Source organism: Vombatus ursinus, unplaced genomic scaffold, assembly GCF_900497805.2.
Source record: "Vombatus ursinus unplaced genomic scaffold, bare-nosed wombat genome assembly UNPS02011916.1, whole genome shotgun sequence".
NCBI lineage: Eukaryota > Metazoa > Chordata > Mammalia > Diprotodontia > Vombatidae > Vombatus > Vombatus ursinus.
In genome coordinates this window covers 1979885-1988188 of record NW_020951694.1, presented here as the reverse complement: position 1 = coordinate 1988188, position 8304 = coordinate 1979885, and the positions used below count along the sequence as shown (strand labels likewise).

General features: G+C 39.1%; 1 non-coding gene across 1 annotated transcript; it reads left to right on the top strand.

The window, feature by feature from the left end:
• The first annotated feature begins 6501 nt into the window (after nucleotides 1-6501).
• TRNAW-CCA lies at nucleotides 6502-6573 on the top strand. The gene has a single exon. It is a non-coding gene; the product is annotated as a tRNA-Trp (tRNA).
• Nucleotides 6574-8304: the final 1731 nt, after the last annotated feature.

The window sequence follows — 8304 nt, the reverse complement described above, 5'->3', positions numbered from 1 at the left end:
AAGCAAGGGAAATTAATGTTCCCAGAGCATCTTACAACTTGGTTTGGGGAACAGTATGTACTTTCAATGAAAAGCAGTTTCCCCTTAAGCTGAGATCTGAAAAGTTATTGGAAGCAGTAAGCTGGCTTCCAGGAGTTTCTTTCTCTTGAGCCACAGCGGAAGAATTGAGGAAGGTTCAGAAAGGGAAGGGTGCAGGGGACTTGGGGGAGGGGAGTTCCTTTTTACAAGCTATAGGTGGCACCTTTCTTATTAAGCCTTAATCACTGAATGGGTGTTGCCTCAGTCAAACTGAGATCGGTTAAAGACCTTAGCTTAAAAAGGCCAAGGTCCTCCACTGCCACTGAGCCATTTCCAGTTGCCCTGATCTATATTTGGCCCCTCGACCCAGAAGGTTCCAGAGGAGAAAGTGAGGCTGGTGACTTTGCACAGCCCTCCCTCACTTAAATTCAATTCACTTGCATGTCATGGCATCACCTCCCTGCTGTCATGGTCCTCTTCCAGGACTAAGGACAAACAACAACAGGTGGCACTAAAGAGAAAGGCAGCCTTTCTCTAGCAGAGGATTCTGTTTTCTCCAATCAGCAACCAGCATCAAAGCTTTCCTCCAATGAAAGCAGCTCTCAACTCAAATTCCACTTCTAGCAACCCCTCCACCTCCCCAGCTACTCTTAATTCTAGTGCCTTTCCTATTATTTCCTATTTATCGTGTGTGTGTGTGTGTGTGTGTGTGTGTGTGTGTGTGTATGGATGTATATATGTTTGCATGTTGTCTCCCTCATTAGCTTTCAGAAGTTTGGAAAGAACGCTTTTCTTTGTTCTCTGAAGCAATCCTGTGGTTTATGAACACCGTACGAAGTGAACTTGCCTGAGGTATCCTGCTTACAAAGTCTTGGGTCCAACTGTCACAGTTTTTCCCAAGTTTTTTTTTTTTAACATTTTTATTTAAAGTTTTGAGTTTCAAATTCTATCCCTCCCTCCTTTCCTCCCCCCCCCCAGATGGTAAGCAATCAGATATAGGTTATACATGTGCAATTACGTAAAAAACATTTCCATATTAGTCATTTTGTACAAGAAGACTTGAATAAAAGGAAAAAAATGAAAAAGTCTGTATTCAATCCACATCAGTTCTGTCTCTGGAGGTGGATAGTATGCTTCATCATGAGTCCTTTGGGATTGTCTTGGATCACTGTATTGCTGAGAATAGCTAAGTCATTCACAATTCTGCATCATACCATATTGCTCTTACTGTGTACAACATTCTCCTGATTCTGTTCATTTCACTATGCATCAGTTCATGTAAGTCTTTCTAGATTTTTCTGAAATCATCTTCCTCATCATTTCTTATAGTACAATAATATTCTATTACAATCATACCACAGCTTGTTTAGCTATTCCCCAATTGATGGGCATACCTTTGATTTACAATTCTTTTTTTTTTTTAAGTAGTTAAGTTAGCTTTAATACATTAGTAACCTCCAGGTAGATTTAGAAGGGAACAAGATATATGATAGAGTTAAAAATGCATTGGATTTGATGTAAAATAATACAAGTTCAAATCCTAGCTCTGCTATTGATTGCCTGTATTACTTTGGCCAAATCTTTGATTTCCAATTCTTAGCCATCACTAAGAGTTGCTATAAATATTTTTGTACAAATTTTGTTTGGATGTCTTTGGCATATAGATCTAGCAGTGGTATTGCTGGATCAAAGGATATGCAGTTTTATAGCCCTTTGAGCATAGTTCCAAATTACTCTCCAGAATGGTTAGATCGGTTCACAACTCCACCAACAGTGCATTAGTGTCCCAGTTTTTCCTCATCCCTACCACATCCAATATTTTCCTTTTTTGTCATATTAGCTACTCTGATAGGCATGAGGTGGCACCTCACGAGTTGTCTTAATTTGTATTTCTCTGATCAATAGTGATTCAGAGCATTTTTTCATATGACTGTAAACAGCTTTGATTTCTTTGTCAGAAAACTGCCTTTTCATATCTTTTGATCATTTATCAATTAGGGAATAATATTCATTTTTATGAAATTGACTCAGTTCTCTATATATTTGAGAAATGAGGCCTTTATCAGAGATAGTTGTTGCACAGATTTTCCCCCAGTGTTCTGTTTTTCTTATAATTTCGATTGCATTGGTTTTGTTTGTGCAAAAACTTTTTAATTTCATATAATCAAAATTATCCATTTTACATTTTGTAATGCTCTCTATATCTTCTTTGGTCCCAAATCCTTCCCTTATCCATAAATCTGACAGATAAACTATTCCAAGTCTCTTAATTTGTTCATGGTATTACCCTTTATGTGTAAACCAGGTACCCATTTTGACCATATCTTGGTATACAGTGTGAGATATTGATCTATACCTAGTTTCTGCCATACTGGTTTCCAGCTTTCCCAGCAGTTTTTGTCAAATAATGGGTTTTTGTTCCAAAAGCTTGGATCTTTGGGTTTATCATATACTAGATTACAATGGTCATTTACTACAATGTAATTTGTACCTAATCTATTCCACTGATCCACCACTTCATTTTCTTAGCCAGTATTAGATTGTTTTGATAATTACCACTTTATAATACAGTTTGAGATCTGGTATGGCTAGACCACCTTCTTTTGCATTTTTTTTTTTGTTGATATCTGTGAGCTTTTGGTCTTCCAGATGAAATGCATTCTTTTTTCTAGCTCTATAAAATAGTTTTTTGATAGTTTGATTACTATGGAACCAAATAAACAAATTAATTTAGGCAGAACTGTCGTTTTATTATATTGGTTCGGCCTACCCATGAGTAATTGATATTTTTCCAATTTTTTAGCTCTGACTTTATTTGTGTGAAAAGTGTTTTATAGTTGTGTTCATATAGTTCCTAGGTTTCTCTTGGCAGGTAGACTCCCAAATATTTTATATTATCTATGGTTATTTTAAATGGAATTTCTATTTCTGTCTCTTGCTGCTGGACTAATTTGGTAACGTATAGAAACTCTGATGACTTATGTGGGTTTATTTTATATCTTGCAACTTTGCTAAAGTTGTTATTAATTTCAAGTAGTTTTTTTTGTTGATTCTGTAGGATTCTCTAACTATAGATACCATCTTATCTTCAAAGAGTGATAGTTTTGTTTCCTCATTGCCTATTCTAATTCCTTTAACTTCTTTTTCTTCTCTAATTGCTATAGCTAACACTTCTAGGACAGTATTAAATAATAGAGGTGATGATGGCCATCCCTGCTTCTCCTCTGATCTTAATGGAAAGGCTTCTAGCTTATCCCCATTACAGATAATGCTTGCTGATGGTTTTATATAAATATTACTTATCATTTTATGGTAAGCTCCATTTACTCCAATGCTCTCTAGTTTTTGAATAGGAATGGGTGCCATATTTTGTCAAAGGCTTTTTATGCATTTATTGAAATAATTTGATTTCTGTTGGTTTTGTTATTGATATGGTCAATTATGCTAATAGTTCTCCTAATATTGAACCAGCCCTGCATTCCTGGTATAAATCCCATCTGGTCATATTGTATGATCCTTTTGATACACTGTTGTAATCTCCTTGCTAGTATTTTATTTAAAATTTTACATCAATGTTCACTAGGGAAATTGGTCTATAATTTTCTTTCTCTATTTTGGCTCTTCCTGGTTTGGGTATTAGCACTACATTTGCGTCACAAAAGGAATTTGCTGGGACACCTTCTTTGCCTATTTTCCCAAATAGTTTAGATAGTATTGGGATCAGTTCTTTAAATGTTTGGTAGAATTCACTTGTGAATCCATCTGGTCCTGAGGATATTTTCTTAGGAAGTTCATTGTGGTTTGTTCAATTTTTTTTTTCTAAGATTGGGTTACTAATATTATTTCTTCCTCTCTTAATATGGGTAATTTATATTTTTGTAGATATTCATCTATTTCATTTAGATTGTCAAATTTATTGGCATATAATTGGGCAAAATAGCTCCTAAGAATTGTCTTAATTTCCTCTGCATTGGTGGTGAATTTACCTCTTTCATTTTTGATAATAGTAATTTGGTTTTCTTCTTTCATTTTTTTTTAAAATCAAATTAACCAGTGGTTTATCTATCTTATTGGTTTTTTCATAAAACCAGCTTCTACTTTTATTTATTAGTTCAATGGTTTTCTCACTTTCAATTTTATTAATCTCTCCTTTGATTTTTCAGGATCCAGTTGTCACAGTTTTAAACTCATGTGTGTCTAGGAGGAACTATAAAGTTGGGGTTTACTTGGGGTGTTATGTTGCTTGGGGAATTTATAAAAATGGTAAATATCAATAAGATTCTTTAGTTCTGGAGCCCCCAACCAGTATAGAAGCTCTGCCTTTTTATCTCTTTGTTCATAATCTGCCAGTCACTACCCCATTTCTCAGTGCCCTTCCCTTCACAAACAATGAAGTAAATACTTTATCTCAATCAGTAGTACTAAGCACCATGCTTTACAAATGTATCTCATTTGATCCTCACAACAATCTTGAGAGGTAGGCTATTATTATCCCCATTTCACAGATCAGAAAAATGAGGCAAACAGAAGTCAAAGTGGTCACAGAGTGAGGCAATATTGGAGGCAGGATTTGAACTCTGGTCTTCCTGACTCCAGGTCCAGAGTTCTACCCACTGAGCAACCTAGGTGCCAATTAAAAGAGAACTTAAACAACTTTAAAGAAAAGAAGTTTCAGATTTAATCTCTGCCCTCTGTGGCAGCAAATAGGAAGAAGGTGGAGAGAATTAGAGCTTGTCATTGCCCTTTATCAGCTTTCAAAGAGAGAAGAGCTCTACAAGTACTAGCTGGCTCCAGCCATATCCTTCCTCAGGGTGCCGTGACAGCAACAGCAATACCCCCAGTAGAATGTCAAAGAGATTCTTTTCCAGATTCAGAATTTAGAACTCTTGGCATTCAGTTTCTTCAAATTAGAAACCACTAGGAAAGACAGGCACAGATATCCAAGATATCCTCTTCTTTTATATGAGGGAGTTGAGTGAGAGACCTGCACTAGAATGATGGAATACCAGAACTGGAAGGAACCCAGAGCCACACAAAGACACAATCAGGGGCAAGCTGAGGCTCAGAGGGGTGACTTTCCAGGCGTCCCCTCTGATCTGGGTTAGAGTCAGAGTCTCCTGGCTCTGTCAGTCTTACACAGATGAATGTGAGATGAGGGACTGGAGGTGGGCCCCCAGAGCTACACAAGTGGGATTTGAGCCTGGACTTTTTGGTTCTGTGACCTGTAATTTTTCCACTCCCACCACCCTGAAACCCTTCTTTTCTCTGCCTCTTGGCTTCCCCTAGTTTTCTTTTTAAATCTCAGCTAAACCTACATCTTTTTTTTAAATTACCATTTTAATTTATTTTAAACATTCTTTTCTTTTTAAATTTTGAGTTTCAAAGTCTCTCCCTCCTTCCCATCTCCTCCCCCACCCACTGAGAAGGCAAACACCGATATCAATTATACATGTGGAATGCAAAACATTTCCATATTAGACATATATAGTTTTAAAAGCAAGAAAAATAAAATGAGAAAATTATACTTCAGTTTGCACTCAGAGTTCATCAGTTCTCTCTCTAAAGGTAGCTAGCATTTTTTTTTTTTATCATGAGTCCTTTTTTTTTTTTTATCATGGGTCCTTTGGAATTGTCTTGGATCGTCGTATTGATCAAATTAGTCTTTCACAATTGATCATCATTACAATTGCTGTTACTGTGCACAATAATCTCCCGTAAAACTACACCTTCTACCAGAAGCCTTTCCCTCTAATGCCTTCTAGCCTTCCTTCTGAAATCACGTTCAGTTCAACTCATTTGTGTTAAGACTGTCTGCATGTTATCTTCTCCACTGGACTATAAGCTCCTAGAGAGCAAAAAATGATTTGTATTTGTTTCTTTTTTGCCTTTCTTTGTATCCCCAGCACTTAGTTCAGTGTTTGGAACATGATAGGCTCTTAGTAAATACTTGGCCCCTGACTGACCATTTCTTCCCACTCCGCTTACCCTTTCCTCGCTGCCTTCCAGCCCCCTAATTTGAATCCCCTACAGGTAATAACTGCGACTTTTAACTTTCCCCTCTTCCCCTTCTCTTCCTTCCTCTCCTAATTTCCCTCTCCCCACCTGGCCCTTACCTCGCCCCCCTGAAGCTTGATGTGGAAGGGGGACGTACAATAGAGAAGGGAAAACAAACAAAGCACCAAACAGCCTGAGCCCCAGGGTTTGTGGTCCATTCGCAGAGTGGCCAAGTAGACCAGGAGAGAAGGGGGGGCGATCCGCAGCGCACGCACGAGCGCGCCCCGGGGCTCGGTTCTGGCCCAGGCTGGGAGACCCGCGAAGGAGAGCGCTCTGCCCGAAGGCGCTGGTGCCCGCCTCTACCGCAGCTCCAGCGGACCTGGGCTCCAGGGAGAGGCCGGGAAAGGCAAGGCAGGACTTGGGAGGTTCCACCCACCGCTATGATCCTCTCGTCCTTCCATATACTGGAATGAGAAAAAAATTCGCTGTGGCCTCGTGGCGCAACGGTAGCGCGTCTGACTCCAGATCAGAAGGTTGCGTGTTCAAATCACGTCGGGGTCAAAACTTTTGGCTAGATCCATTTCTCCCACAACTAGCTTTCTTTACTGCCCCGTGTGTAAACCTTATTATCTGCAAGGCTTCCGACTCCTTTCAAATTAACTTCCTGCCCAATAGTTACCAACTAGTAAGCTGTTATGTTGCATTTAAGACATGAATTCTTACGGATTCGCAGTTTTACCTTTTCTAAGCCCAGTTCTATCTCCTCGAACCTTTTGAGATTCAGTCACAAATCCCTACTGCTTGTCAGACGTTATGCTATGCACAGAGTTCCTCCCTTGAATATCACTTTAAAAAATACATTGTATTGATGGCTTTTCAAAGTGTCACAGTCATTTCTGAACACTCTATCCACTCTACTTCCTATAATGCAACTGAACCTTCCGTTGTAAGAAAGCAAAACAGGCAAAAACAACCAATAAAACGGCCACTTCTTTCAGTCTGACGTTGTTGACCATCCCATCTTCCTGGACACTCTCTGGGTCTTCCAGATTTTGCTTTGATTTGGTTCACCTTCTACTTTTCTCACCACTTCTCTTCCATGTCCTTTGCTGGATCTTCATCCATATTCTAACCCAAATTGTTAGTTTTGTGATGGTAAACTGGGCCATCTACCTCTCGATTCTTATCTAGGCCTTAGTCTCCCAATGCGTATTGCCTCAGACAAACTGAGACCTAGGAAAGACCTAATTTAGAAAAAGGCCAAGGTGACCCACTGAGTCCTGGGCCATCCCAGTCCTCTCGACTTGCGTCTTGCCGCTGGACTTCCACGACTGGAGGCCAGAGTGAGGCTGATTATACTGGGCCGCTCTGCTTCACTTACATCTGATTCATCTGCAAGTCAAGACATTACTCTTGTGATAACATTGGTTCTCTTTGAGAAGGAAGGACAAACAACAACCCACTGACCACAGCAGTATCACAAAGGCTTTGTCTGGAGCCTTCTTTTAATTTCCCTTTTTATTCTTTCCCTCTGTGACTTCAACAGTTCCCATGGGTTCTTTCAGTATCACTATGCAGATGATTGCCAGATCTGTTTATCCAGCCCTACTCTGTCTCCTTAGCTTTAGACTGCCTATTGGACATTTCAAACTGATTTCACGGGGGTCTCAAATTCAACAAGTTCAAAACCCATTATTTTCCCTTCCCCTAAACTTCCCTATTTCTATTCAGGATGCTATCACCCTTTCCCAAAACTCCCTTTGTCTTCAACTCTTCACTCACCCTCATCCCATATATAATACCTATCTAATCAGAGGCAGCTAGGTGATGCTGTGGATAGAGCATTGGTTCTAGAGTCAGGAAGACCTACCTCAGAGGCTTACTAGTTGTGGGACCCTAGACAAATCACTTAACCTCTCTTTGCTTCAGTTTCCTTATCTATAAGGATTGTTGCGAGGATCAAGTGATATAGTAATTATAAAGCATTTAGCATTGTACCTGGTACATAGTCACTGCTAAATAAATGTTGTTATTCAGTTGCCAAGTCCGATCAAGTCTATCTCCCCAAAGTTTTTGGCATCTATTTTCTTGTTTTTACTCACCTAGCCACAGTCCCTAGTTTTAGACTTTATTATCTAGATTATTGCAATAGATAGTATGTATCCAATCTCTCCTCCAATCCATCCTTCACACAACTGCCATAGTGATATTTAAAAATCACAAGTCTCTTACCATGTCTTACCAACAAACTCCAATGGGTCCCTATTATCCCTAGGATCAACTAAGGATACT